The sequence below is a fragment of the Megalobrama amblycephala genome, linkage group LG12 (assembly GCF_018812025.1).
Source record: "Megalobrama amblycephala isolate DHTTF-2021 linkage group LG12, ASM1881202v1, whole genome shotgun sequence".
Classification (NCBI taxonomy): Eukaryota; Metazoa; Chordata; class Actinopteri; order Cypriniformes; family Xenocyprididae; genus Megalobrama; species Megalobrama amblycephala.
In genome coordinates this window covers 15,756,800-15,763,261 of record NC_063055.1, presented here as the reverse complement: position 1 = coordinate 15,763,261, position 6,462 = coordinate 15,756,800, and the positions used below count along the sequence as shown (strand labels likewise).

Here is a 6,462-nt window from a genome sequence, read left to right as displayed (position 1 = left end):
TTAATTCAAAATAAATAAATACAAAACGAAAGTAATGCTGGCAGACCCTCGCGGACGTCTGCCGGCCACACAAACATAACAAAACATAAAATAAAGTCCAGGCCTGGTCCTCTCTTGTCCTTCACTATCGTCGCTCCTCCTTTTATGCTCCCGGAGCTCCTCCGTGAGAGACTCGAGGCCGGCGCGCCTCGCAGGTGATGCTCATTATCACTCGCGCCACCGGCCTCGCGCCGTTCCCTCACGGCTCTCGCCCGCCCTGCTCGTCACAGTGCTGCTTTATGCTGCTATTTGCACATGTAAAACTAAACTTGTGGTATTTTAATGGGTCACAGACTCTTATCCATTATAATTTAATTCTAATTTAACCTTCTAATCTTTTCGGTTAACAGATAATGATCAGTGTGGCGACCAGGGCGGGCGAGAGCCGTGAGGGAACGGTGCGAGGCCGGTGGCGCGAGAGTTAACGAGCTACACCTGGGAGGCGCACCGGCCTTGAGTCTCTCACGGAGGAGCTCCGGGAGCATAAAAGGAGGAGCGACGACCGTGGAGGACGAGAGAGGACCAGGCCTGGACTTTACGTTATGTTTTATTATGTTTGTGTGGCCGGCAGACGTCTGCGAGGGTCTGCCGGCATTACTTTCGTTTTGTTCTTTGTTTATCTTGAATTAAACTTTTGTTGAACGTTCGCCGGTTCCCGCCTCCTTCTTCCCACATCTACTGACCACGTTACATTGGTGCCGAAACCCGGGAGGAAGGAGGGACATGCTGTCGGAGAGCCCTCGCTGCTGAGGGGGATCGCGGTGCTGCGGAGTTCGGGCAGCGCGGGAGTGTGAAGACCGCGAGAGGCTGCCTGAGGCGGTGGTGCTGGAGCCTTGTGAAAGGTGGGACGGAGACCCGGATGCCGTGCTCCTGGGACGAGGTGGGGTGGCTGCCGTCCTGGACCTGGAGGGAGATTTTAGGGAACTAAAGGCATTTTGTTCAATCAAATCAATATTCACTGTATAAAGTTGGCTTGCTTAGTTGGGGACACTTGACATTTGACTTGACATTTGATATTCAACAGTATTCTTGACATTTATTCAACAGTGCTTTGATCTGCCTGCATTGACACTGTTCTTGAAGAGCTGCTGTGCAGCAAAAATTATGTACCAGTTATCAATGTAAAGCTGCTTTGATACAATCTGCATTGTAAAAAGCGCTATATAAATAAAGGTGATTTGACTTGACTTGACTAAAGTGATGACCCACAACTGTTACCTTAAAGAGCAATTTCTTCTTGATTTAAAACAAAACTTAGTTTTGTTGGTATAAACTGATGTATTTGGTTTGGTTCATTGATGTTAAATAATATTTTTGACTTGAGCAAAATATGTTAATTTAGATGTTATTATTTTTATTCATCATTCAATGCCCAATTCCACACAAGCAAAAGTGTTCATGCTAAAGTTAAGCAGCAGCAGCATTTGCATGTGCAGTAGTGATTTTACTACACAAAAAGACACTGGTCCCCTGTTAGATGGTAAAGTGCAATTAGCAATATTTCATATTCTGAATATCTCTGAATATAGCAGCAATGTTCATAGTAACACTAAATACCAGTTCTTGCATATATATATATATATATATATATATATATATATATATATATATTACCATTTAACAGGGGACCAAAGGCATTTTGTTTATTCAAAATTCCATGCCAATTTCCACACTAGTTAAACTGTGCATGCAATATGAGCAGTTTAAGCAGACACAAGTAGTTTTTCTTGCAACCCAACTTTACTGTTTACTGTTGTACCCCATATAACTAAATATAATATATAATATATAATAATAATGATATCCATACAAACCCAGACACTTAAAACACACTTAAAAGACTTCTATGTCAAGGTCAAAGTTCAAAATCTTAAGTTGACTGTTTTATTGAAAATCTTCAGTTGGTTCAACTAAAGTGCCTGTGTAAAAAAAGACATTCAGTTCGCATAATTTGATTAAATCAGCTGAACATTTTCAACGCAGCAAGTCGATATAAAATTTTGAATCGTCACCTGATATAGTGTGACACCTGTTCAGTTGCTTTGTTTTGTTTTTTATCTCTGTTGATGACAGTTGTATTTCATTTTATACTGGATGAGTATATATTTTGAAATACTGTTTAAAATTTCATATTAATGTAATGCAAAGTTTGAAACTAGTAAGTTTTCTCAGACCCTCTCTAGGACAGCAAGCCATTCAAACAATAGAGGAGTGTGAACGACGTGTGTTAATGGGACCATTGCAGTTCCTGCTCCAGCCTACAGGGGTGCTGCTGAGTATGGGCTTAAACACACACACACCTGTAGGTCCCCACTTGGTCAAAAATGAAAAAAATTCACCAGAGCGTTTTTTACTTGATTTTAACATGATTTAAAGCATGACCAAGTGGGGACCTGAAAAATGTCCCATCTTTGCTTGGTGGTCCCCTGTTCGTGAATGTGTTACGACACCAATGTCCCCTGTTAGATAGGTAGACAAGTACACACACACACACACACACACACACTCATACGCGTTGCAGTAAGACAGGAAATGAGAGAGAAAGAGTTTTAAGAGAGAGAGAGTGTGATATGATGGACATAATTCCTAGCAATGCACTTCAAGACCTGAACGAACCATGAATCATTCATTTAAATGCACCAGTTTAGTTTTAATCTAGACGTACTTGCTTGCGTTGACTTTAAATGTGAATTTCCCTCGTTGGCGTGCAGAGAAGGGTTTTCCATGTCGATGATTTGTTGCAGGGTCTTAAAGAAAAAGAATTAAATCAAGTCCAAATAAGGCATACTTTCAGTCAGTCATTCAAGAGTTAACACATTTACATGGATTGTGGGTCTTCTAAAGCAAAACAGGTTACAGGTAGTACTTATGGACACAATTTAAGATGTATGCAGTTAAAATATGTTTGATAAGTCAATTTAAAATTGTTTGGAACAATTTTGATGCAGTTTTAGTTATATAACAGCCTGTGTTGGGTTTTCTGTGAAGTTAGGTCCCTTATACCCCCTTTCCACCAGCACGAACCGGGTGCTAGTTCAGAGCTAGTGCTAGTGCCAGTTCGGAGTTGGTTCAACTGACGAGCCTTCTAAGAACCGGTTTGCCTTTCCACGGGCTAGAGAGCCAGCACAGAGCCAGGTCTTACGTCACTGTATACGTCTCATATTTCACAGCAAAGCTAGCGCTGCAGTGCCAAACACAAACACACCAAGCTTGTTCGAGATGCATCGGCTTCTCGCATAGCGATCGGCGCATGACAACCAAAGCTCCTCGAGAACGATCCAAAAGCCCAGGGGCGCAGGAGACATTTTCAAAGTGAGGGGGACCAAACTGCGTTCCGGGGGGGGGGGGGGGGGGGGGGGTCTTTCCCATGGTCTTTCGGCGCTCATGGGCAAATGAAATTCTCTGAAAGGCTCGTGCGAGACTGAACGGAACGCGGAAATGAAGTATACCCGGGCCTTAACCGCTCTAAATTGTAATGGACTGGAGCTCACGTTCACATCGGGAACACAGGAGCACCGCGAAGCGACCGCAAAAGGCACTTTCACGATCAAAGTGCACGCCACTGATAAGCATTGTAAATGCAGTATTACAGTATACACATACCAATGAAACGCACAGATCTCCTCTCGTGCGTCCTCCACTGGATGAGGTAATATCACTTTCGTTTCTATTTCAGATATCTCTTTTATAGATGCCATCAATGCTTTTGCCTTTCAAGATGTAATTACCGAAATCAAAACAGTCCATAAACTATAAATCCTCACGAAAACTTCAGTCAAGCCAGCTCGCGCGTGTCAAATTTCTCGGTTTCTGAATGGACGGTTTGGCTTGATTGACAAACGCTAACGTTCGGGCATGATTATACATCAACCTGTCCTAAAACGTTAGCACGCTTTGATCAATGGTTTGGAGATCGTGTGTTTCAGAGCGCATTTCCTGTTCACATCCGCGACAAAACAGCTGATTATTTACGAACGGAAGCTCACAGAAACGTGAAAATGGTCTGATTTGAAAGAAAATATCCTAAGCTAAAAGATGATATAGTGTGACTAATAGAGCTTGGCAAACTACGTCACTGCGCATTGCATTCTGGGTAGTCGCCGCCATGATTTAGGTCACGCTCAGGAGCGTACAATGACAACAAATACAAATCACCAGTTGAGAAAACGACTGTATTTACGTTAATTTTTTTGAGAGCTGCTTGCACTTGCTTAGAATAAATGGACTAATATTTGAATCTCTTGTGTTCATTCGATCGCCCAGTCTTGTGGCCAGGACACGATATGCACACGCATAGAAATCACACTGCCGCCTCCTATCGGACCACAAACAGGACCAAAGTGATTTCTCTATTGCAGTTTTTAATAACTAAATATATATCTGCCAGATAAAATAATAAACACAATATAGATTGATCTCAGCCAGCATATCATCATATAGCCCTGATTTCTTCATGTTAAAGCAAAAGAGCATGACCCTCTGTAATGCAGCTCTGAAATGAATTATATTGTGGAGTCGCTACACCAAGTAAGTTTTACTGGACCTAAATAGAATAAATACATAGTTTCTTACCGAGACAAGCAGAACAATGAATCAGAGCTTTATGTTGCTTTATGAACACGGAGAGTGATCGCAACGAGCTATATCACAAATGACAGTTCTAAACGTGTTTTCGTACATTATTAATGGCGTGAGCACTTACATATCTGTAATAAATACAAATGACAAAGCCACATTTTGTTCAAGTTTATTTTCATTGAGTTTCACTTTCACCATTGTGTCGTTTCTAAGCTGGAAGGCAGAAAATGAGGGACATTCTAACGCATAATGTGAAAATGCATAACGTGGCTTAATTTACTAAAACAGTGTTATTAACAAACTAAACTTAGTATGCTTTATTAGTTTGGTGTTTACTATGTACAGAAAAGCAGATGAGCCCAGAATATGAACGCAACACTTAACACATACGCATTTTCCTCCCATAAAGAACACGCTTAATGGACAGTGACTTAACGTGTAATAAGACGCATTTTGTTCATATTCTGGGCTCATCTGCTTTGCTGTACATAGTTTCTATGGGAGGAAAGCGTTTAACGTGAAATTAAACGCGTTGCGTTCAAATTCTGGGCTATTAGTATGATGTTTACTTACATTACGCCACATTAAGCGTTTTAGAATGTCCCGAAAATGGGACAAAATGGCGCTTCATTTCACATCCGTTTTCCACGCTGGTCAGTATATGCAGATAGTTCATAACACAGCCAGCGTTCACCATTGTAATATGTTTTTAACTGTATAATATAAATTTAACATCTTCCTCCACTATTTCCCAGTCTCTACAGTACTGACGGTGACCTAAAGTCCCAGAATGCAATGCGTCGCTGACGTCACGTTCCCAGACTCTATAGAAGCAGCCCTTATCAAAAGTGCGGGGGTCGACTTCTATCTTTTAAAAACTGCGGGGGTCCTGACCCCCCTGTCCCCCGTGCCAATGGCGCCCCTGCAAAAGCACAAGGAGTCGTATGCTCTACAAACGCTCCCGCGGATCCGCGGCACCCGCCGAATCGGTCCGCGCTGCTCCGAAGCATCTTGAACAAGCCTTCTATCAACAATCGCGGATGTTTCACTACTGTTGATGCTCATGACTTTGCGAACCTACATCGGCATCCAAACACGGCTCGCCGTAATTTGTATATAGACGGAGATTACGATCGAGCTGCTATTAGCTCGATTAGCTGCTATTTCAAAAATGGCGGTCATAAGTTTCTTGTTGGTCACGGTAACCCCGCCCCCAGCCCCTGACGCAAGCGGTTCTTACTACTAGCCCAGCAATGTTTTGGTGCTACTTACGAACCGCTTTTTCTGGTTCGGAGCTGGTGCTTTGTGTGTCGAAAGACAAAGAACTGATTTGAAACTAGGCTCTGGCTCCGAACCAGCACTCAAACTGCCTTGGTGGAAAAGGGGTAGAGAAACCAAAAGGCCAGAACACACCAAGCCGACGCCGACGAACTAGTGGCGACGAAAGCAGACTGCGGGGTTGGCTCATGTCGGCTGCGTCTGGGAAAAAATATGTGCTTGAACACACCGAAAGAACTTCAGCCGACTGTCAACTAGCACACACGTTCTGCGCCTGCGTATAAATGAGATATCTGTCTATTTAAGCAGATATATTTGTCTATATTCATCATTCAAAAACGGAAAGCGAAACTATGACTGCATGTATACAAACCATAAATAAAGCAGGGCTTGCTTACCGTTTTGAATATCAATCATGCTGATCATGTTCTTTATTCCACTCCGCTCATGTTATTATGAAAATAGTCGTGCATTCGAGTGCTCAGGTAAGATGACATAAAATTGGAACAACCTTCTGTCTGTGTCGTCATGTCTTATTTGCTTGCTTTCATAACTTTTGCTTATATT

At 42.5% G+C, this 6,462-nt stretch overlaps 1 long non-coding RNA gene across 1 annotated transcript; it reads right to left on the bottom strand.

Annotated features, from left to right (window-relative positions):
* Window positions 1-895: 895 nt before the first annotated feature.
* On the bottom strand, window positions 896-6,430 carry LOC125279456. Its single transcript, XR_007187389.1, has 3 exons — window positions 6,294-6,430; window positions 2,705-2,786; window positions 896-942 (listed from the first exon to the last, which is right to left on the bottom strand). It is a non-coding gene; the product is annotated as an uncharacterized LOC125279456 (long non-coding RNA).
* Window positions 6,431-6,462: the final 32 nt, after the last annotated feature.